The sequence below is a fragment of the Palaemon carinicauda genome, chromosome 4 (genome assembly GCF_036898095.1).
Source record: "Palaemon carinicauda isolate YSFRI2023 chromosome 4, ASM3689809v2, whole genome shotgun sequence".
In the NCBI taxonomy this organism is placed as follows: Eukaryota; Metazoa; Arthropoda; class Malacostraca; order Decapoda; family Palaemonidae; genus Palaemon; species Palaemon carinicauda.
Genome location: NC_090728.1, coordinates 165,455,876 through 165,483,375, shown reverse-complemented (window position 1 = coordinate 165,483,375; position 27,500 = coordinate 165,455,876). Strand labels below are relative to the sequence as shown.

Below are 27,500 nucleotides of genomic sequence, written 5' to 3'. Positions count from 1 at the left end.
AGGAAAATGAAATAAAATATACTCGAGGTAAAGAACGCAATAAAACATACACGAGGGAAAGAAAATAAAACAAACCCGAGGGAAAGAAAGCAATAAAACATACCCGAGGGAAAGAAAGCAATAAAACATACCCGAGGGAAAGAAAATAGAACACCCGAGGGAAAGAAAGCACTAAAACAAACCCAAAATAAAATAAAACACACACGAGGGAAAGAAAACAACAATATATACCCAAGGGAAAGAAAATAAAACACACCTAAGGTAACGAAAGCAATAAAACATACTTGAGGGAAAGAAAACAATAAAAGAAACGTCTCGATTATAAGAAAGACCAATTTAAGGGGAACTTCAATGTGTTCTTAGAACAACGAAAAGCGGTTGCATTCTCTTTACAGAGCAAGATATCTTTAAATGTCACAGTAGACTTCAAGACTGATTTAATGAAACTTGGCAAAGCTAAACAGAAGACAAAGCAATCCCCGTCCTTTGAGTGGGCACACGGACACCTGCCCTGGCTTCTTGGAAGTGAAAAAGAGGTTTCCCGTTTTTTTTTTTTTTTTTGGAGACCAACAGAAAATGCAAAGTCTATTATTATTGGGAACATATCTATTTGCAAAAGAAAAATGTTCACGTGAATGAAACGAGAGGCGAACAGGAGTTGTATTAGTAATGGTGCCTTCACCTCTTTACAAACAATAATGACATATCTGAAAGAAAATCCTTTATTTTTCTACTCGTTTTAATTATTCGGTCATTTCCTTTGTACTACATGAAGCTGTTTTACAAGAGCACAAACAAACAAAAACACACACGCACACACACATTATATATATATATATATATATATACAAATAAGCCATATATATTTTGATATATTAATGTCTGGATTCTCTTAACGACCTCGGGATCAGAGCCCCAGGCGAAATCTCACAAAGTATAATAACACTCAATAAATGTAATTCACGAGAAAATAAAGAATGTCAAACAAACCATGCAAAAGCTAAAATTTTGTCAAGGAAATACCTAATTTTGATTATATCAAAAATAAAAGCAAAATAATATGGCAAAATCATATGAGGGTAACGGAAAAAAAAAAACTTCGATGACAGTGGTAGTTGCAACAGACAAACACACCAAAATGGCTGTGATACTTACCATAATAATAATAATAATAATAATAATAATAATAATAATAATAATAATAATAATAATAATGAAAGATCGTTGTCTATATTAGTCTAAACGAAAACAAAAATTTCTGGTCTCTTTCCACCGAGTGAAAATAAAAGGATCAGCATTGCATGAATGTTTTCCAAGAACGTCCTTTCTCGAGCAATCTTTCCCTGCCTGTCCATAATTCCAATTCTTACCGTTTCCCATGAATTCACTGCGACCCCCCTCCTCACATCCGGGATCTTGAGTTTTCTCTCTCATTCCTTTCCTCTTGGCCACTAAGGCCAATCAAAGCCCCCCTCACGGAGTCTTGGCAGAGGCCAGAGGAAATTCTCGGCACAAGGATTCACAGTCGCCATGCCAAATTATTTTTTACTTTTTTTTTCTTCTTCTTCTTCTTCTTCTTCTTCTTCTTCTGAGAGAGAGAGAGAGAGAGAGAGAGAGAGAGAGAGAGAGAGTGAGAGAGAGAGAGAGAGAGAGAGAGAGAGAGAGAGAGAGAGAGAGAGAGAGAGAGAGAGAGAGAGAGAGAGAGTTTAGCCTATATCAAAACCAGAAAAGAAATACATAAATATTTATATTTCGTATCACGAGCGATTTCCTCCAACACTTTTGAAGCGAGATATTTTCAGTGCTAATATCAAGCAATGAATTCCTGATATAAAATTATAAGTTTCGGTGAATGGATGTCCATTAAAATTTACATTATAAAATTCCATTACGTTTATTAAAAATAACAGATTATCACATGGTTTGAAATTAAACTTCAACATTGAATTCAGAGGAATAGTGTAGATCACTTTAACCGCTTCCAAACCTATCCAAAAAACCTCAGTGGCTCTCACAAGGTTATTCACCTCGACATTCAGAACAAGGTCGAGTTAAAAAGAGCATCTAAAGGTGACCAAAACATCTTTTTCAGATTATCCCGCGAAGGTAACATTCAAGAAGACAAATATAGCTAACACACACTCCGGGCTAAGAAACGCTTATAAAACATTCCTGGTTCTATTTTAAGCAGATAACCTAATCAATATCGGACGGCATTTAAAGATGCCAGGTGATCACTCGCCAATGAAAACTTGATCTGAGAATTCTTGACAGGTGAAACAATAAATATTCATTCACAGACTAACCCACTTATTCATTTACACTCGCTGCTGAATTACTAGAATGGACGACGTATCAAACCTGCATATACGCAGTCATTTGTTTAGGAAAACTCATCCCTTTTTTTTTAACTGTTAAGAGAGGTGTGTGAAAGAGTGATGACAGTTAGCTAACTAACCATGGTAGGGAAGAGTTTAGAAAGTTAAGTATGAGAAATATAAAGTGTGGTTTTAAGCACAATTTTATTTATATAAAGGTACATTTTTCTTGTTATGGTCTTTAAAGTGAATTTAATACAATAATTACTTATTTTTTCATAGAGATATGAAATTTTATATATACTGTATTTTTTCTTACTTCATTTCTTTTTAATCTCTTACGGTTTACTTCTTTCTTTATTAGGTCCCTTTTCGTCGAAATCTCACTGCAGGATCCGTTTTCATATTTTTTCTTCACTGTGTTCACGTTGCCACACCCACAATACTACCTTACTTAATGCAGTTTCTAAACGAAAGTTTTAGAAACCACAAGACGACAGAACCGTAAGTAATTAATCCTAAGAGACCATAAATATACAAAATATGATTATTAAAAGACTTCTAATTTGTGACCTAATTTACAGAGTTGTATTCTTAACTAAGATGATCCTACAATTCCCCATTTTGTTAAGGCTTCCATATCATTGCTTCTAATCTGTATTTTTTTCGTCTACAATTTGGCCCTCCCTTCTCTCTTCACTCTTCTTTTTATTTCTTAGCTCTTCGCTGGGCAAGATAAGACCTTCCAGATCACTGTAAAAAAAATCCTTGAATCAAGTTGTTCGGAGGAAAACTGACAATAAGTCAAATGGCCTTAATAAACACTTACGTGTACGTCTACATGCAAGGACATAAACATTTAAGGATATTGTTGATCCTGAAGACATATATTTCTGTTCTTAGAAGTCGAACCACTATAAAAATAGTCATTCAGCCCTTTATCTTCTAAGTTCTCTTGTGTTTCTGGAGAATTATATATATATATATATATATATATATATATATATATATATATATATATATATATATATATATATATATATATACACAGAGGTTCCCAAAACTCCCAACAAATGGTAAACGTCGAAGTCTCTAAATACTGCTAACCTTGTCAGGCACATTTTTTCTTTGTTGCTATTACCAATCAGGAGTCAAATACCAAAACGACAGTGATACGCTCTTCTCTGATCTGATATCTTCCAACAGAATGAAAACGCAGGGACAATGCAGTGGCTTCAGTTCCTGTACATTATAAAAAGAAACACCATGAAATGCTCTAGAAGGATATGACTTCTATCTATTTCCCGAGTAGCATCCAAATAGAAATTACTGTTACTTGGGAAGAATCGATGAAGACTTGTGTGCATCAAAGGTACGCCGTGGCTTTGTATTGGCCCCAAAGAAAGAAGATAAAACATCGGAAGTCCGAGCCGGTATCCAGAAAGAGAATCTGGTACTCAGTACAGAGAAGCCGTCATTGTTTGTTTTAACATTCTACTAATCGCTATAAGTCCCCTGGAATGTGCGACAACACGCAACTTCTAGATAGCTAGAGACCCACGATTTTTTGCCAAAAATTAAAGGGCATTTGAGGGTGACTTTCTTTTTTGGGATAACTACACCTACAGAAGACTTATTTATATAGATATGATAAAATCAAATCTCTAAAATTTCATATCTGCAAATCATTATATATTTACAAATATTGTTTGATTGATCTTGAGTTTTCTGGCATCCAGTTGGTAAATGTAGAAAAATGAACGATTTTATGCTCTACAATAATAGGACAATATCACATGTTCGCTTTAATGTTCGTTCCTCAATCTGCAAAGCTACATAATGTTGGGTTTGTTTGCTCAGTACTTGGATGGGTGACCAAAAGTAAATGGAAAAACACCATCAGCAAAAGAAGGTCATATGCTGATACACTAAGGGTAACAGCTTTCGTTACCTCGCTGTAAGGGGTAAATATGTATTTAATATATATATATATATATATATATATATATATATATATATATATATATATATATATATATATATATATATATATATATTGTGTGTAAATGCACTGCTTTCATCACGAATTTATCTTTCTCTGAGGAGTGAAAAAAAAAAACCTCTTCTCAACTCCAGAAGAAAGTACTTATCAATTTCAAATCACTAAAACCTTACCAAACTATAGAGTACTTTTTTATTTTACAGACACAGCAACTCATAACACAAATAGTACTGCAAATCAAATATGGGGTTCAGAAAACATCAACTGTTAACAAACAACTCTGCTTTTCAAACCTTTCCTTATGTCTCAACCAAATGAATGGACAACTCTTGACTTAAAGGGTCTATTATTGGCATATCTAGGCATAGGAAAAAATGTCCGAGTCAATAAATGAATAACTTATAGAGTTTATTCCTTTTATCTGACTAATTCTTTCTTATTCCAGTTTATGACAACTTTCTGAAAATGAGACCACCTCTTTCTCCCTCCATACAGGGTTTCTTATTCCAGTCCCATTTCCATGCAAGGCATACAATCAACGGTATTAGTAATAGTAGTGGCAGTAAAATATACAAGTAAATCTTTTATATAATAAAGAGTCAGTGCCAGGATATATATATATATATATATATATATATATATATATATATATATATATATATATATATATATATATATATATATATATATATATATATATATATAATTTCCGGTCACGCGAGTTCCCCCCGTCCCTTGGTAGAGAGAGGAGATAGTCATATCCTGGTGAAAGGGGTTGTGCGACGCGCGTCTGCGTACATATCTATCTAAATATTTAGCTGTCACTTTTGACGGGTCACATACACGTGTAATATAATAACATTCCCTCTCCCACAGAGTAAACCATGTAAGTCCAAAGTGACGAACGCTTTAACCCAAGCCAAAATATCCCGTTGCATCGGACAATAACAAAGTAGCTGCTTCATCAACTCCTCATCCAAGAAGACGAAACACAACCTCAACTGCTTCCTATCTTCTTCATCATAACGCTGAGCCGGTAAAATCCCCTTTATGTTTCTAAAATAAAGACGACTTTCATACACAACATTCCCACAGCAGCCGATGTACAAGTGCCAGGCCAATTGCGCGAATCAAAACAAATGTGCAAACACTTGCGCCGATTGCAAGAGAGCATAAAATAATAAAAGCTTGACGGTTAGAAAGCTTAGGGAAGCACCAGATGTACTTGCTGGATTCTGCATACGAGTTTATGCCACATCGACATATATCACGGTTGGTGAGATTACAAACGAGATATAATATATATATATATATATATATATATATATATATATATATATATATATATATATATATATATATATATATATAATATATATATATATATATATATATATATATATATATATATATATATATATATATATATATATATAAACGTGGTGAAAGGACTTGTGTATCGCAACCCAATAATCAGCAAAGCTATACTAGTCAAGGATACCCTTACTAGGTTGGTTTGCCGTGAGCGAACAGCCTAAAGTCTCCCAACCTCACCAGTGGCCAGCTTGGTGATGAAAATGGCCAAACCCCAGACATGACTAAAGGCATGTTCGAGGCCTTTTGTCCTGCAGTGGATTAGAAAAAGCTGCATTTGTTGTTGTTGTTGTTGTTTATACATACTTATATAAACAATTTCTATTTATACATTACTTGGTAGACAATGCTTCTATCATTTTAGTATCAAACTAATGATTTAGATAAAAAATACTGATCGCAAACGTTAAAAGAAGTTGTTACGAAGAGGAAAAATCGAACTAAAACCTGACTCTGGGTCCATTGCTAACGTAAGGACGAAGGATCAATGTCTGATGCCAGCTCCCCAGCCTCCGATCATTCTGACCCTCGAAGTCCTTGAGTGCCAATCTCCGCACCCATTAATACCACTACAAACTCAAGATTAATGTCAATAATTCTACATGGGAATAGTATTTTTATACATGTCAATATATACCGGTAAGTCAATAAATAACGTGTTTTGTAATGAGAATGATATATAATTTACCCTCTCGATCAACATCCATCACGGCCATGTTACATAAGATCTAAGTTATGCAACGTGGTATTCTAAAGTTAATCCAAAATATATCAAGAGAGAGTTTGTGTACTTTAAAACATGGGATAATAAGCTTCAAATGAAATATATACCAAAGAAATGTACACTTTAAACATGAGATAATAAGCTTCAAATGAAATATATACTAAAGAAAGACTGAGCAATAATAGCAAAGATAAATAAAAGTGACAAATATAAAAGCTATTATGAGGCCAAAAAATTCAGTAAGATGAGACACATGATCATTAATGAGGTCAAGAAAAACGTTTAAAATTCCTGGTATTATTGAAACGATTAGAAAACATGATGACAATGCGAAATGACTCTCGAGGTCATAAAAATCCGATGAAACCAAGGAAACTTTACTGCTTACCACAATATTAAAAAATGCGGCAAGTGAAGGTCGTTAATATTATAAAATGCTGAAACCACACAATACTTCAAAAGGTTCGAAATGAAAATGATTAAAAGAGCGAATAAATAACTATATGAGAGAAGAAATAAATAAGAGAAATCACATGCATAAAATGTGGACATTTTTATTTAAAACTAGAACAATGATTCTAATTAAAATATGGCCAAAGAACTGTATAAACTCAATATAATCTCCAGGCTTAAGAATTTTACTGTAATTCAATAGGAATGACTTACAATATTGAAGGTAGCGCAAATATCTTTACCTTGGCCTGATCTGGTTGACCTTTTTTCCTAAGAGGATCAAATTCAAAAGACGTTTAATCATGACACCGCCAACGTTCATAAAGTTCAAAGACACCTACAAATTAACGCTCGTTAATGTAATCCTCACTCATCGTAAACATTATCGACAACTATACTTCTATATGATTTTAAGATTTGGCATTATAAGGTGCCAGTGGCACTGATTTGAATAAAAGCAAAATCGATTGTTGAATTATTATTATTATTATTATTATTGTTGTTGTTGTTGTTGTATTATTACTATTACCGCTATTATTATCATTATCATTATTAGTAGTAGTATTGCTATTACCAATATTATTAAGATATCATTATTACGAGATAAAATTATATAGGATTTAAATGTTTTTAACCAAACAATAAATTCAGATTCTGGTATAAGATAACGCTGACAGGAAGCTTGTGGGTGAAGTAGAAAGTCTAATAAAGATCAAAATCGCTTCAGATCTGAAGGATTTCCTTTTATATAAATTCATTCGTGTAATATCAACTTTTAACATTTATTTGTCTATTTATTTATATACTATGATTTCTTCTTACAAATTTAGCATATCTATCAGTTAATATCATTTTCAAGATTATCACTCTTACTCAATAACGAGTATATACACATTAAGAGCTAGAATGCACTTAGTATAGCGCAGACCTCCGCCGCGACCGCTTATTACTCGAACTTGACCTTAACATATACTAATTGGCGTGGATTTTCATACACTCAAATATAAACCAAGTTTTGAAATCTGTGACAACGATGTCCAAACTTATGGCTGATTACGTGAATTGGACATTTTGCTTGACCGTGACCTTGACATTCCAAAATTTTATCATTTCCAGCTTTTTACATAACAGTTAATCCCTACAAGTTCCATTACTCTACGATTAAAATTGTGGCCAGGGAGCTGTTCACAAACACACACACACACAAATGGGGGGGGGGGGGTAAACATAACCACCTTCAAACTTCGTTGGCGGAGGTTATAATAGCAATTGAAAAGTAATAAGTATTTTCTGGTTAGACGGCACAGACAGGTAAATCGCCATATAATAGCAAAGTGTAATTGTATAGCACTACAACAGGTGACATATAACTACTGTTAAACATCAGAACATAGAAAAATTAATATGAATTCAACACTATAGATAGGCTAATAACCTTAGCATACCACCATTTAATTATTCGTATAAGTTGGTGGATATAGAGACTGCTTAGAGAATAACATCGAAACTAAAATGTATACTAAACACTGAGTATGAATAAATACTGCCTTTCAGGGCTAGCCAGGTGGTGCTTATAATGTAGAAAAACTGAGTGATTCTAATACACTAATGCATAGAGAGAGAGAGAGAGAGAGAGAGAGAGAGAGAGAGAGAGAGAGAGAGAGAGAGAGAGAGAGAGAGAGAGAGAGAGAGAGGTTCACCAAGATAAATTATGTCTAATTCGCCACCTCACTAAGATTCTAAATATTGACTGTCATGTTGACTTGGCGAAATACCGTAGCTCTCCTTAGTATGAATCCATGTAGATTTGCAGGTAGAAGGTCAATATCAGTTAGGTATTTGACTATGGCTTTCCTCACGACTTTTTTCAAAGATCGTCATAAGGTGATATGTTATTGATACGGGCCGGAACGAATACGAGAAATAGCATTCGCTGTTAGGCGTTAGTGCTGGCCAAGAGATTGATGATCTCTGCAATATTATTAATAGTTAGTGATATGCGCCACTGGAGATATATGGGATATCTCAGGTTCTTTTTGCGTGGAAGTGGTCTGGCCCAGCTCCAGAGTTAATTTTACACTTAAAAATTTGCCGTAAAAAATCCGATAAAAATCCTGGAATAATTGTTGCCAAGCAATTACCTTTTTAAAAAAGGATAGGCTATATTGACATTAACGTGTGATATTACGGTCACCAACCCGTAAAAGATAATAACAAAGTAAGGTGAAAATTACGGTCGACCGTATTTCTGAAAATACGGATGAGAACCGTATAATTTTACAGAGAATTTCCGATTAAAATTACGGAATTTTCAACAGTGAAGATAAGATTGCATGGAAGTAGCTTGGCCTACCTCCAGACTTAAATCTAAAAATTGTATATCCCCCTTTTTTGGAGAATTTCGTATGTAAATTCAATGTTTTAAAGTGTCGTTAGTTCGTTGCCTCTTGCATCAAAGAAATTAGTTGGATAGCCTATCTAGGATTCGCGTCAGGATATAAATACACGGAAGAGTATCGGATCTGATAGGTAATCTCATATTTGTTCAAGCGTTGTGATTGGGGATATATTAGCTTTAGGAGTGCAATCCCACTCTTCACTTATTGGCGTTTGCCTGCAATTGAGAAGAATTATGGGTTGATTCTTATTCTTCAATCGTCTTGTTTTCCTCGGAGAATTGACGAGCCTTTTCTCGATCTGTAATTGGTCATTAACCTCGAGGTCAGATTTAAAACCGGCCGCATTGCCTTCAGAATTAACAATTCCATTTTTCTGTGTCGAAATAGCACTGTGGGACAATGCTAGTCTAGCGCTTTGTGCGATCTAAGAGAGAGAGAGAGAGAGAGAGAGAGAGAGAGAGAGAGAGAGAGAGAGAGAGAGAGAGAGAGAGAGCAGACCTTTATGTTTTAAAAAGATGTTACACACACACACACACATATATATATATAATGTATATATATATACACACACGCATATATATACATATATATATATATATATATGACACACACACACACACACACACACACACACACACACATATATATATATATATATATATATATATATATATATGTGTGTGTGTGTGTGTGTGTGTGTCAGTGTGTGCATATATGCGTGAACTTTCCCAAGCAAAACCGTGCTTACACAATCAAGGAATCTGGGTTTCATCTCCACGATGAGGTCACTCTAACCTACCATTAGGTCAGTTTCTTTAAAGTGAACATCACAAGGGAGACCATTGCTTCGAGCAACATCTTACATCACACTTCATGGGAAGAAGAGGGTGCGTTGTACCATTAAACTATCGTGATACTTGATGAGAGAGAGAGAGAGAGAGAGAGAGAGAGAGAGAGAGAGAGAGAGAGAGAGAGAGGAGAGAGAGAGAGAGAGAGTGCTTTCTTAGTTATATGAACACTTAGTTCAGCAAGTTTCGCCAGCCCTATGAAGGAAAAGTTCCACACACACACACACACACACACACACACACATATATATATATATATATATATATATATATATATATATATATATATAATATATATATATATATATAATCTATATATATATATATGATATACATATATATTATACATATATGATATATATAATATATATATATATATTATATATATATATATATATATATATATATATATATATATATATATATATATATATATATATATATATATATATATATATATATATAATCTATATATATATATGATATACATATATATTATACATATATGATATATATATAATATATATATATATATTATATATATATATATATTATATATATATATATATATAACTTTCACAAACGTATGTGGATCAAATATCTGTCATTCCGACCTCGTTGTAATGGAACTAATAGATTTATATATCAATGCAGGGAGAAAACATCACACAATACGCCCACCTGAATTTATCTATATTGGATTCGTTCAAAAAAGTAAACTCGCCTAAAACCATCAAAGATTGACAGCTCTCTAACTCCCACCTTTAAAGCCTAGAATGACTCGACTTTCCAGTGAAACACATATACACATACATTTGTATATATTTATATATACGTGTATAACTATATATCACATTTATACATATGTATATATATATATATATATATATATATATATATATATATATATATATATATATATATATATACATATATATATATATACATATATATATATATATACATATATATATATACATATATATATATATATATATATATATATATATATATATATATATATATAAACATATATATATGGATAAATATCAACACAACATCGTGTTCAAATAGAAATAAATTTCTACCTCATACTTGGGATCGAACGCTAACCCCTTCTAATGAAAGGCCAGGTCGAAACCAACCATGCCATATATATATATATATATATATATATATATATATATATATATATATATATATATATATATATTATATATATATATATATATATATATATATATATATATATATATATATATATATATATATATATATATATATATTTATGTATAAAAGTTTCCGTACCATCATTTCTATGAATGGCTTATGGGAGCTGTGATTGTTTGCTTCATGGCCTGGCGAAACCTATACATCAAACAAAGGGTGTTTATAGGCCAACGCCGTTGGGCTTAAGGTAACGGTCAAATATCCCCATTTCGCTCCTAGGAGGAAACACATTCCGTCCTAAGATTCCGAGCTAACATTACAGGAATAATAGTCCAAGAACCAAACTTGTGTTTCTCATCAGAATACTACTAGTAGCATTAACGTTTCATGCCAGAATTAATATATAAGTAAACATAAAAAAGGGCTTTTGTTGTTTGTAACAGTAACAAACCATAAAGAACTATTAATAAATAAGCCATTTATGAGTAGTATACGTTCTTAGAATATAAGGCTCATCAAGATTTATCTTTGCCCTAACAAACCAAAAATGCAGATTTATTACCTATCTAAACTTTAAGAACACTAAGAGAAGCGTTAAGGCAGTTTATAAAATTGAACTTGACGCTAAAAAATATTCACCTGTATCATAACCTTTCGAACATAAGCCTCCATAAGAAAAATTATAAACTGCACTGATGCCCAAACATTATCCATTCACTATAAAAGACAAGAAAAAAATGCTAAGAACAAACAATAACCAATTTCGGCCAAAGTGATAAGTTGGTAACGTCCCTGACTGGTGAACGACAGACTGGCGTTCGAGTCCCATTCACACTCATTAGTTTCTTTGATTGCTGCAACTTCCCCCTCCTTGTGAGCTACAGATGGAGGGTTTGATGGAGTCTAGAGGTCTACCTGCTGAGTCATCAGCAGCCATTGCCTGGTCCTTCTTGGTCTTAGGTTGGGTGGAGAGGGGGCTTGGGCGCTGATCATGTGAATATATGGTCCGTCTCTTTAGGTCATTGTCCTACTCGATAGGGGAATGCCACTGTCCCTTGCCTTTGCCCTTCATGAGCGGCCTTTAAACATTTAAACCGTGAATCTACTCATTCATTCTTAACAATGACTAATTTGGTAGGTAATATAATCAAATAAATATGAACCAATGGCCGACAAGTTGAACACGACAGGTCGACATTTTCACCAATAGTATCTTTACCAATAACAAACAACGAACTACAGCAAAAATTGAAAGAAATCTAACAATCGGGATCTAGCTTTAGCCTCTGTAATTGGTCCATTTATCTTTAATGGGTTGGATAAAACGAACTGGGAACGATTTGGCAATGCCACGGATTCAAAGTCATCAATCCAATTCCTCTCTCCCAAGGCCACGCGACAGACAGCTCAATACATTGACAATAAGAAGCAGTAAGGGGGATGCACTATTGAACTGAACATGTAAATGGCGAATTAAAACAGAGAGAGAGAGAGAGAGAGAGAGAGAGAGAGAGAGAGAGAGAGAGAGAGAGAGAGAGAGAGAGAGAGAGAGAGAGGGTCGAACAAAAAACGTCCAATTCAAGATACTACATATTAAGGAAATTAATAAGGTTTAAGAGTAATATCAGGAAAATAAGAGAGAGAGAGAGAGAGAGAGAGAGAGAGAGAGAGAGAGAGAGAGAGAGAGAGAGAGAGAGAGAGAGAGAGAGAGAGAAGGAAACTAATCTAAATCACAAAACAGAAAACAAAACAAACAAAATATTTTAACGAATCTGTTTAAAAGACATTCACAAAGGAGGCAAATGTGAAGAATGAAATGATAATTATTTATCTTAAAATTTTCAACAACATATCCTTTATATTAAGAGTATTAATATTGTTCAAGCAAGGTACTGATGGAGAGTCACATAAAAAAATTTGATTGGAAACACGTATCGACACCAAATAATAAATGGAGAAACGTAAATGCCAGTTTTTAAGTTTTTCTGAAAACTAACAAGGGTTCAGTTTGTCCAGAGATGCTGCCTTTGATTTTTGCATGCCACGAAAATATGTTGTCTATTCATTATAAAGGTAAAGCAAAATGTTCAGGTATCACATATACATATATACATACATACATACATATATGTTGTCTGTACACTACAAACGCACGCACATACATACGTGAATACAATAATAAATGATTAGATAATTCGACAATTGTGTTTATGAATTCAGCCCGTGTCGGCTTCTGTCGGACAGACGCACACAGGGCACCAATGCACGTGAGCTAAGAAGAAATCCAGATGAATACTAACAGACAAAAAATAATACAAAATTAGTGCATAAAAACAAGTAGAGCAACACAGCGATGAGCTGTGGGGAAATGAAGTGATCCTCCACACGCAAGCATGATCTCTCAATAAGGTCTTTCTTCTCGTTTGAATAAGAAATACTCTCTCTCTCTCTCTCTCTCTCTCTCTCTCTCTCTCTCTCTCTCTCTCTCTCTCTCTCTCTACTACACTTTTCTTTTCATTATCATTATTATTATTATTATTAGCTAAGCTACAACACTAGTTGGAAAAGCAGGATGCTATAAGCCTAAGGGCTCCAACAGAGAAAAATAGCCCAATAAAGAAAGGAAATAAATAAATTACAAGAGAAATAACGAGCAAAAATGTTTTAAGAACAGTAAAACATTAAAATAGATCTATCATATATAAACTATAGAAACTTAAAATAACAAGAGGAAGAGAAATAAGACAGAAAAGTGTGCCCAAGTGGTACCCTCAAGCAAGAGAACCCTACCCTAAGACAGTGGAAGACCATGATACAGAGGCTATGGCATTACCAAAGACTAGAAAACAACGGTTTGATTTTGGAGTGTCCTCTTAGAAGAGCTGCTTACCATAGCTAAAGTCTCTCTTCTACATTAGTCTTTTTATAAGGAATTTTACCTTCCTAACAGTAAATTAAAACTAAGCAAAAATTTACACTTTCCACATTAAAAATCACCCATCAAATGTAGGTTTCTTTTAAATCTTCAAAAAGACCCGGCGTTCAAACCATCACGCTCGGTATGTAATGCGGCTTAATGTGATTGATCGATCATTGGTTTTCTTGCCTGGATGGCAGATTATTATTATTATTACAGGCTAAGCTACAACCTAGTTAGAAAACCATGATGCTATAAGCCGAAGGGCTCCAACAAGGAAAAATAGCCCAGGGAGGAAAGGAAACAAGGAATTAAATAAAATACAAGAGAAATAATGAAAAATCAAAATAGAATATTCTAAGAACAGTAACAACATTAAATTAGATTTTTCATATATACTGTAAACTGTATAAACTTGAAAAGAACAAGAGGAAGAGAAATACGATAGAATAGTGTGCCCGGGTGTACCTTCAAGCAAGAGACCTATAACCCAAGACAGTGGAAGATCATGGTACATCATAATTATATCATCAACAGATTTAGGAGCAAATAAACACAAATTCAAAGGAAGTAGAGAAATGCAACTAAAAAAACAAACGAATCACATGTTTTATCTCCAAGGAAAAAAAAAATACAGATAACACTCACTCAACACCAAGAACCTCAAGAACATCTTGGTTAACAAATATAAGGCCACAATAATCCGATCCTTAAATCTGAGCTACTGTTCCTACAGGAGTCGTTATGTTATTTTTCTTCTTTCTTTTCACTGCCAGTATCGTCGGCTCGCACAGTTACTAAGGGGATTGGAAAAGGGGTCATCGCACCCAGTGTGATTCCTTTCTTGTATTCCAACAAATAAACATAAATTTCCGGCACAAAAAGATGGCAAATCTCTAGAATTGCGAATGAACATCTACTAAAATCTCCCTTCAAAGGAGATATTATGCTAGATACCCCTTGGGACACATATTTTAGCCTCTGACGTTTACAAAAGCCACACACAGTCAGTCTAATTACGACCAATTTCGCCAGAAATGTTATGGAAACTTTTAATATTAAAGGAGTCCTACAAAAATTAACATTCTGAAAGTTGTGTAAGCAACACACACGACTCACCCTAATTCCTAATAGGTCTAACAAACAAATAACAATCTTAAGGCTATTGTGAAAGAGACGTGCCACCCCGTGCCAGATCGCTGCTGTCCATGTCGTATCAAAACCACTAATTAAATGCTGGAACCACCTACCAACTATCACATCAGGCTTCTCTCACGTGGACAGTGATGTCCGATGACCTTACTCTGTCCTCGGTCAAAAGTGTAATAGCTTACATTAACTAGGATTAAGAGAATAATAATAAAAAAAAAACAATGGTCACGTATATGAAAAATCAATGTAAGCAAAACCCTAAATCACCCTCATAAGTTAAGTTCCCTAGTTCGGTGATAAAAAGCTTCATTTTACCATATTTTTCAAAATAATTACTCCTTTCGCCCAAATGAAAGTCAATTATTGTTACAAAAAATGAGCTATTATGCCAATTTAATAATAAAAAATGTTAAACAATTAAAATCCTTCTCCCAGATAATATAGCAATGCTTTCATAATTAACAATAAATAAAAATTGTGAAAAAAAAAATCTGACAACTACGACAACCAAGCTCTATTTAGCTAGGAGGATCTTGAAAGTATTAGGCCTATTCTTCAGAGTCTAAAAAACAATATGGTGGCTAAGCTACATGTGCGCTTCAATAACACGAACGACTTTTCTCTGAAGGATATTTCAGAGATTACATAAAATGATCCCATCTCCAGCGAAAAAAAAACTTATAAACAAGTAAACCGGAAAACATATTTCCGTCAACAGAGCGACGGGTTAAAGAATAAAAATAAAATAAAATTACAAGGCCTTACTACTGGAACAAATGAGGAAATATTAAAGAACATTTTTAAATAATTGCTAAAGCGAATCAGAATTATCCACAAGCAACTAACAGATGTACGTTAAAATTACGTCTTACTAAGATCCCAGAGTACATGGGATGGACCTTGGACAGACTAGTGATACCACAGGACAGGAGAGTTCAACCGGCTATATCCTAGTCTTTCAGCTTTCCCTTGAGCCGTCCATAATAAACAGGCTTCCTGCGGCATGATAACAATACGCTAACCAGAAAAGCAGTAATTTTATACTGAATTTCTGGTCATGACTAGATCTAACAGGCTCCAGAATGCCACATATCAGTAAACCAATAGAGGAAAATCAATTGGAAATGAAGACAAGGTAAAGATGTATCCCTTGTTTCCTTTGCTCAATGGGCTATTTTACCCTGTTGGAGCCTTTGGGTTCCTATAGCACCTTGTTTTTCCGCCTAGGGTTGTAGCTATAATAATAATAAAATATAGAGATCAACATAAATTATGATGGGTATAAATACCAAACACAAATAATACAGCCAGTTTTAGTCTGTCATTTCACCTAAAACGCAATACCCCAGGGTAACCTTTATCACGTACACTGGACTACACTAAGATTTCTAACCCGTGTAAGACACGAAAACAAGTGCGCACTATATTTTCACAGGACTCCAAAAGGATGAGGACGACCAATCGAGTCATGACCTTATTCCAATCACGACCTACGTTCCTTTGTTTACAACGAAGAATTGCCGATAATCCAGAGCATGAATTCGCAGGCACGACAACACACAGCAGTCAATGAGGATAAACGACTCTTGGCATCTGTTTAAAAGCTAATCTATAAAAACATCCTTCAGAATCTCTTTACAATCATTTCTATAAAATATTCTTACGTACTTTTTATTCTTACGAGACGGATCAAGAATCTAATTATGTTACATATGATTTTTCATAATTCTGAACATCATCTGCATTTAGATCTACCCAGAATGTACCGTCCTGTACGTAGTGCTAGTCATGCAGTTATTTTTAAGAGTCATACTTTCTCCATCACAATATTCTAGTTTTATTCCAGCTGGGACCAGATTGTGGAACGATCTTCCCAAACGGGCATTTGAATCGGTAGAACTTTAGAAGTTCAAAGTTGCAAAGAATGTTTTTATGTTGAGCAGGATGACAAGTCTCTCCTCATAGCTTAGGCTATATAGGATACATCTATTTTAACGGTGTTACTGATCTTTAGATATTTCATATCAATTATTCATTACTTCTCGTGTATTTTATTTATTTCCTTATTTCCTTTCCTCACTGGGCCATTTTTCCTTGTTGGACCCCTTGGACTTATAGCATCCTGCTTTTCCAACTAATAATAATAATAATAATAATAATAATAATAATAATAATAAACAGTTGACCTTTATAAAATTACTACAAGACAAATAATGTGTAGGTTCAAACAGTAAAATTACACATCTTTCTTACCCATAGGCTTTTTCGAACAAATTTTTTCCCACATTAAATAGTTCCCGTAACATGAGTGGTTCTAGAGAAAAACAATATACAAGTAAATCCCTCATACGTATTTTAACGTGGATCATGGATGAAACCCACGCATAAAAGGCTCATCAGCAGCGTGTCCAATGCCCTTGCACGTACTGCATCATTAAACTCTATCTTACAGGCCTTACTGAGCTCCATGGATATCAAGGCTTTTAACTATCTACCCAACCCTTTCGAGGCCTTCATCTCCTGCTACCTACCCACTAGCACTTTTGAATTATACACTTTTTCCAATTACAGAACCCAATTTCACCTGTCTCATACTATCTTTAAATAATTTTGGCGTACCTCCTCATTTCTTATACCCAGTTTTCTCTACACCACATATATCATAACAGCTCACACTTTTGTTTCTGAAATTTGCATTTAATATCTATACTTCCAATAAAAAATGAAATCAACAGACCCTTCTTATATTCCCACTGTAGCTTCCACGTACAACTCAAGACTGTTATCTTTCTTTTGTACCCCTTATTCTTTCATCTTTCAACTATTGATTATATTTATTACGAGTCACATACAAATCAACCTCTTCTACTATTCAAACACCTATACTACCATTCACTATTCAATTCTTCCTCGGTTCCATTTTTCTCTTACTATCTACTCATGCATATATTTATCCTCTACCATTATTTTCTCAATCAAAATCCTACCATACACATACACTTTCCATGGCATACTAAATAATACTGTTTCCGATAATTCTCACAACAGCATTTATCACCTTTGCCTTTATGCAAAGTTAAATATAATCATGCATTATGTCCAATTCTTTATAATCTGCGTAATGATTGGTTTAGCAGAGAATGCAATATCTTAAACTTGTGTCCAAGATTGATCATACATTATTTAAATTTAAAGGCCAATATAAAAAATAGGCCCATTAAAAGACATTACACTACAGCTTAACAACATTATCAGGTAAATTAGATTATTAGAGGAGAAAATCTAACACACAAAATCACTAACGATAAGGAAAGCACAATTTTGTCTTACAAAGAAAGTTGCACTCTATATAAAAAATCCATTTTTTTTTTATTAAATTCGTATTAGCTGTTAATATTACAATATCAAAGACAGAATGCTTCACAAGATAAATCTCTACATTGCCATCTTAGCTTTGCAGGCTACGATACCTTAGCTAAAGCTTTGCACCTGATCTATTCCTTGGCGTGCCAGCACAATGGCGACAATAGAGAACTGTACGAAAACAAAATATACACAACATCCTTCAGCAAGTGTCTAGTTCTTATTTAGAATGATCAACCTATTAACACATCTGCTCTATTTTCATAATCCCAAATCTTTCGAGGATTAAATACGGTGAAATAAGGGGACAGACTCCACCTGTTCCTTCATAACAAAGTTTAGCATAAGCAGTATATCAGATTTCATGCCTCATCCGTACCTGGGAGAAGCTACACGGAATCAGTAACAACAACAATACAACAGAGCCATCAATATTTTTCCAATATTATAAGAAACTCTCATCTCCCAAACAACTCACTGACTCCAGTCGCCAAATAAAGGATTCTGCTGCAACTCCACATCTGCAAACCCAGTTAACTGCAATACTGCACCAGGCCCGAATAAAGCAGCTCTTACCAGACACGAAAACCTCAAATGGGATCTCTTTGCAACACCTGTTAATTTTTGCTTCCCACTCCAGCGACCAAAGGCGGCAGATGATGTGATTATGACTATGTTGCACAGTAACTCACTCTCAAGATCAGGCCAGCAAAGACAAGAAAGAAAATGGATTAAAACCTAACAATAATGGAAGATAATCACCGCCTGTTGAAAGGTGGACGATATGATGCTGGAAAAGAACTTCAGAGCTGTGATATAATTCATAACTAATCAATTTTTACTCAACAATACAGTAAACGTACAAAGTCCTCCCATTTCTTATCTGGAGATTTGATTCAAATACACAAAGTTCATTTGAAAAATTGTACCAAGATTGTGTAACAAGCTTCCACTTGACATTATGGCTGGTGATGTAAATGCTTTAAAAAAGAAGTGGACTTTCTTTTTTTTATCGAACTATGTTATATTAATTCGTGAGGACATTCAGCAGAAGATGAACTTGTTGACTAAAGAAAGAAACAATCATAATGCGTTGGGGGAAAGGCAAAACAATAAAATATACATTAACTTTCAATCACGATCTTCTGAGTAAAAATAAAATTCGACATGGCATCTCGATAGTCTTGTACAAAATAGAAATGTATTACTTACAGTACATAAAAGTCTTGTCCTATAATGTAAAAGATCAAAGTGCATAACCAATCGTGGCATTCCATAGGCTGAAAATTAAGCGTTTTTGTATAAACGTCGTGAAGAACACCCCAGAAAATATAGCAGAGTTGACTTGAAAAATACTGTCACTACTTATTAAGTTTTTTTTTTAATTTTAGGCACTCCACACCTTAAACGTTGCAAGATATTTTCGAATGGCCTTTCAACGATGCAAATCAACGAGAAGAACCGCATTAAATCTAAAGTTTCGGCTTAGAAGATTATTGGCATTTGAAAACCTTCTTATTCTCTAGTTTGATACCAATTAGACATGAAGGCTTATAATACCCAATTTTCAAAAGGATGCAAATTGGGTCTTGATAGTCGGGCATACTTATATTTCACGAATTATACACTTTCTGCTTTCATTTTCCAAAGCCCAAGCTATACTTATATACATACATTCTAAACAAAATAAGCATAATGTACTATATATACACTTTCTTTTCAAAACAGATATCCAAACAAATAAGTAGGTCGTATGTATACACTTTCTTTTCAAAATAGATATCCCAAAAAAAATAAGTATGTGTCTCATGTATACACTTTCTTTTATAAATAGATATTAAAGTATAAGTTATACACAGAAAAATAAAAAGTCCAAGCAACAGTAAAGTTAACGAGAACATAAGACCACAGTTTTCTTGGACAACTAACACTTTTAGGGAGTTGCGTCAGTATCTATAAAACTAGACAATACTCATCAGATAAACTTCATCTATTCTAGCACTAGGACATTAACAAACGACAAAGGATAGTAGCAAGTCACATTGCAGTAAACTAGAGTAAGTGCATGGAATTTTAGCTACTGTGCGCCTAGACATTATAATAAACTGCCAACTGAAATGAAGGACCTAAATTGAATTTAAGAAGAGACTAAAGACATTACTTTTCACAAGATCATAAGATTTGGAAGATGCTACAATCAAAGAATCGTATAAGTTATAATGAAAATGTTTCGTTAGATGATTAATATGGACCCGCCCGAGAAGTAGTTCACGCTACTTCAGTGGAGGGTTGGATTTAAACCCAAAACAAGAAGAACAAGAAGAATTCACTATAACTAATAAAAAATTGCTGGTATATCTAGAATGTAGCAACGAACATACCTATCTACGCAGTTTTGGCATATCAAGGCATAAATTATAAAAACTACTTTTCAAAACGCGACACTTGAAAGCCAAGCAGGTGTCCTGTAACACATGGCACTCATGTCGTGGATACAAGATACCACATAGCAACAGAAACACCTGCATCGACGCACTCTACAACTAAATGCATTCGCTGGCTTTAAAATAGCTTGAAATAGCTAAGTGTCAAGTTCTGATAACACTCTCACCAAATCAGCAATGGCAGGAGGTTTTTATGTAACATGCAATCTACTAGATAACATTTATCAACATTCATGAACTGTACTGTAAGCGGATAACAGTAACAAGTACACTGACGAATTTAGAACGTTACATAAAGAAAGACCTCTCTCAAGTGAGGGACTCTACCAGGTAATGCTAGTTCACACTGTATGTATGTATATATGTATGTATGTATGTACTCTAGAAGTTTTATTCCAGCTGTTACCAAGTTGTGGAATGATCTTCCTAATCGGGTGGTTGAATCAGTAGAACTTCAAAAGTTCAAAGTTGGAGCAAATGCTTTTTTGTTGACCAGGCGGACATGAGTCTTTTTATAGTTTATTTATGACATATTTGTTTTTGATGCTGTTAATAGTTTATATATGACATGTCTGTTTTGACGTTGTTACTGTTTTTAGAATGATTTATTGTTAATTTGTTCTCTTCATTTATTTATTTCCTTATTTCCTTTCCTCACTGGGCTATTTTTCCCTGTTGGAGCCCCTGGGCTTATAGCATCTTGCTTTTCCAACTAGGGTTGTAGCTTGGATAGTAATAATAATAATAATAATAATAATAATAATAGTATATATAAATATATATATATATATATATATATATATATACATATATATATACAGTATATATATATAAATATATATATATATATACATATAAATATATATATATATATATATATATATATATAAATATATATATATATATATATATATATATATATATATATATATATATATATATAAATATATATATATATATACACATATAAATATATATATATATATATATAAATATATATATATATATATATATATATATATAAATATAAATATATATATATATACTACTTGATGCTCAGATGAAATATACCACATGAAAAATGAAAATATTAAGTAAATTCAGTCTAGTGTTGTCTCAACATCATGTCTTAAAAGACAAAAGTAATAGAAATTCGCTCGATATTTTCACATTACCTGTGGTTTATTGCATATACATACATACACATATTATATATATATATATATATATATATATATATATATATATATATATATATATATATATATATATATATATATATATATGTGTATATATATATATATATATATATGTATATATATATATATATATATATATATATATATATATATATATATATACATATATATATATATATATACACACACACATCACCATCAACCGTTACTAGTCCACTGCAGAACAAAGGCTTTTGACATGCCCTTCCACTTGCATCTGTTTATGGCCTTTCAATGCCAGTCCACACCTGCAAACTTTTCTTAGTTCGTCAATCCATAGTCATCTCTTCCTTCCAGGTTTCGTTGGCAATCTCTATGGACACATTCTGTTTTTCTCGATGTACATCTACTATATGTCCCTCTTATCATATGTCCTGCCTACGTCCATTTCTTTTTTTTTTTTACATGTTAGAATACTTCTAGTTTAGTATGTTATCGTATACAAGCTGCTCTTTTTCTGTCTCTTAGTGTTATTCCCATCATTATTCTTTTCATAGTTCTCTGAGTTGTAACTAGCTTGTGTTCTACGGCTTTAGGAAAGCTCCAAGTTTCCGATGGTCCCCCGCGGCGACCTTTGGAATGAACAAGATAATTGTCACCTGACTTAGAAAGAACTACGTAGATGTAAATTTCACACGTGCATATGTAGCACACAGGTTTTTTTTTTTTCTTGTTTTTTTTTTTTTTTTTTTTTTTTTTTTTTGTGTGTCCTTACTTCTTCATGTATTTCTCCAGAGAAAGAAAGTGTCGGCTGATGGCAACCTTTCGGCTCTCCAAAACTGTTGTGGGATGATGTTTGGTGCATGCCCCCCCATATATATATATATATATATATATATATATATATATATATATATATATATATATATATATATATATATATATATATATATATATATTTATATATTTATATATATATATATATATATATATATATATATATATATATATATATATATATATATATTTATATATATATATATATATTTATATATATATATATATATATTTATATATATATATATATGTATATATATATATATATATATATATATATATACTGTATATATAATCTTTCACTCATTACAATCATGAAAAAATACTGACGCATACAAAAAAAGATATGTAACATATATACACGTGTGAAATTTACATCTACGTACCGCTTTTTCAAAGTCAGGTGACAATAATCTTGTTCATTCCAAAGGTCGCCTCGGGGGACATTCGATTACAATGTTAATCTGCTCCTCTATCGATACAACAGACAATTCCAAAACATCACGCTACCAACTGTTATCTATATAGATTTCAGAGATCACTTGTTGAACGAGACATATCTGTTATAAATACACTGCTATCAAATGATCATAGATAAAACTCCTTGAAACGAGTACGTTTGCCATCTCATTTTGAAGTCAGAATAAAAGTATTTTCTCCACAATGCATTGCTCTTTCACAACAAACTTGGATTGACATTAACTCTGACAATTAAGTCTACAAACATTAATACATCAAACGTATTTCGCAACAATTTTGTTCATGTATTGGAGGTGAAAGCAAAGCAGATATATTTCTCAGACCGACTAATGCCACAGGACAGCCCATCAGCAAGTATCCTCCATCAGATACCTTTCAATTACTGGCAGAAAATTTCATATAAGAGGAACACCTAAAATCATTTAAGTCGTCAACCCAGAAAAGTGCACCATACCTGTATGATTTCCCTCAGTGTTGGAGTTCAAAGGTCGCTCTTGAATGACAGAACAAAGGGATAGCGACAATGCCCTCGAAACTGACCATACAATATATATATATATATATATATATATATATATATATATATATATATATATATATATATATACATATATATATATGATAAAGTTTTGCACATTTAGACGTGTTTTTCATATTCAAATAAGCCATATATTTTTGATACATTAATGTCTGGATTCTCTAAACGACCTCGGGATCAGAGCCCCAGGCGAAATCACAAAAAGACAAGAGCTTGTGACCGGCCGGGAATCGAACCCTGGTCAGGCAAGCTTATTTGAATATATATATATATATATATATATATATATATATATATATATATATATATATATATATATATTCATACATACACACAGAGTTAGCTTGAATTTCATATCCTCCTAAATTTTAAATGATTTTCACAAGGATACAAAATGTTTCAAGCAGCCAGCGTGCAACCATCTTGTTCTACCTTTCTTTCCCAGAATCTTGAATATCAGCACCTTCCGCCATTGTCTCAAAGTGTTAATCAATAAATTTATGCATAAAAATACTTATGAAATTACTTGAAATATACTTAATGAGAGCATCAAGAGAGTATTAGCAAGGAGCTATGTACTATAAAACACTGTAAAACGTAATATTTCTCAAATACGATCAACCACCAGTCCATTTATAATACGGGGTTAAATTTTCAAACAATCGGGTTAGTCATTATGGTGGTTTCTTTATATTCTAACGAAAATAAACTCCCCATTCAATCCAGAAAAGTAATAAATACGAGAACATCAGATCAACTCTTTGTTTAACCTTTTCTCAACAAGGACATACCTAGGATCTCTAAATAGGGAACTATACATAATACACGTAATTCTACGAAGTTTTAAACATGAGAACACTAGAACAACTCTCACTCTTCAACTTTTTCTTATCAAATACAACTATATACACCAACAGGCGACCATAATTTCTCTAAATACGCTAACAATATATATCAGATTTCCTAGGAGTTTTGGCCTGGTACGGCCTCTATGCAACTTTGCATGCTCGTCAATCAAGAGGCCTTAACAGTTGCCGGACAATTCTGTGAAAACACATTTCATTGCATAATAAAGTTTACTGTATTCGTGTAGGTTCTAATCGGTTACCGAAAAAATGAGGTGTCTTCTATGACTCCCACCTCACCGCAGGAATAGCGTAAGACAAAATACTTCACAAACATATGATTATAATGAAGCAAGAGTGAAATATGCCCGCAACTCTACATATTTGTTTACATAAAACTATATACTGTATGCATACCGTACTCCCATTGAAAATTTCTGCCTTGTCATTGTAAGAAAACCAATTCCACAAAAAGAAAATGTTTCGTTTTCTTTTACAGTCAGGATACCAACACGTGACAGTCAAGGCACGTCTTGGTATTTGGCATCATTCAAACACAATACCCACAAAGTTGCACAATCAACAAATTGTTGCCCAACAAATGCTTTCAAACACTGACGTAGCCAACTCAAAATATAAGAATCAAAATTGCCAAATAACCAATAAGAAAGTATTGTAGTTACACGATAGTTACCTCTTTAATAACTGAAAATTATACATACAATATTCCAAGTTATATAAAATAAATAAATACGATACAGCTTCACTTATCAATAACACAGCCATCCTTCTTGACTAGGCCTAAACAAAATTACAACCATAGCCAATATAGCAACATTCAAAATGAACAAATTCGAACTTTTGTCAGCTTTCTTAAATGAATACGGTATATAATCAACAGCTAAAAATAATTAGTATCCCGACTGAACCAAAAGATTAACTTATGTGGGACCAGAGATTCGAGCAGTGTACTCAGCTGTTTTAAAAGTTGTTCACTTGACTAATTGGCTATATATTTTCCAAAATAAACTCCCCCTAACCAGCCTGGTTCAAAATAGATTTCATAAGGAGGGCGACAAAGTATTATTTCGAGTAAAGCAGATGATGAAATAGATCCTTCATGTGCAATCGTGCACGAAAAACATTCGCTACTCAATAACACATGATTCACTCCACTTCAATGTCCTCGATACACAAGCGGTTGTGAACATAAAAGGAAGATAGGCAATCTGAAAACATTTAATAAGAGCAAATAAAATAGGAAAAACTACCAAGTATCCTGTTCAGATCAGAACAGGGCTTAACTGAAGTACCAAACTACTAAGCTAAATGGAAAAAAATATACCTCTATCTTGTGATTCGTCAATTACATGCACTTCAATCAATTGAAAATGAACAATAGCATCACTTGTGGTTTGATAAGCATTCAACACAATGACTGCCCTCTAAAGAACAGTATAAGGAAACAAATAACATCAGATAATAGGGTTGTGGTGGCCGATGTGGTAACGTCCCTCACTAGGGATCGCCGGTCTGAGGTTCGAGTCCCGTATAAACTCGTTAGTTCCTTTGGTCGCTCTAACCCCAATATCCTTGTGAGCTGAGGATGGGGTGTTTGGGAGAGCCTATAGCCTAGGTCTATCAGCTGAGTTATCATCAGCCATTGCCTGGCACTTCTTGGTCCTAGCTTGGGTGGAGAGGGACTTGGACGATAATCATATATAAAATGGTCAGTCTTTACGGCATTGTCCTGCTTGATAGGGCAATGCCACTGTCCCTTGCCTGTGCCATTCATGAGTGGCCTTTAAACCTTTAATGGAAACAATTATAAGCAAGATAGGATGCTGTAAAAAAATAACCAGTAAATTAATAGAAAAATCTATTTCATAGAGGGATTAAAACACGAAGCATCCAATTCGATTGCTGGACGTAAAACAGTTTCGTGGTTTGCATTAAAATAGATCTTTTATCAGATACTGGACAACTACGTGATCAACTTACTTTTCCTGATGGAGCATTTGAGATTGAACCATTTTTGGTTTAACAATTATAGTTATAGCCTGGCTAATAATTACAATAATAATAATAACACTGCAACAAGTAATCACACGTTAAAATGTTATACCGACCTCCACGTATTGAATGTATTTCACAGACCCAACTTTACTCACAGCAGGTATATAATATTTTCACTAAATGATTTTCAAAATTAACACCCGATGTCAGTATAACAGTAGGCCTACATTGAAATAATGATTTTTTTAATAAACATAAAATAACAACATTTCAGCGATGTACTACAATGTATCCTGTCTTAAGGCTTTATTTCATCAGACCCATCGAAATGTTCTAGTCTGCCAGAAGCATTAAATATACAACCTAGGTCTATACATTATCACGACCAAATATCATAAAATTGCAAACCGATGGATAAATGCTAATGTAAAGGTAAAAACTA

General features: G+C 33.3%; 1 protein-coding gene across 6 annotated transcripts in view; it reads right to left on the bottom strand.

Moving 5' to 3' along the window:
* Positions 1-27,500, bottom strand: part of LOC137640152 (uncharacterized) — a 150,969-nt gene that overhangs the window by 69,158 nt on the left and 54,311 nt on the right. The window lies entirely within an intron of this gene.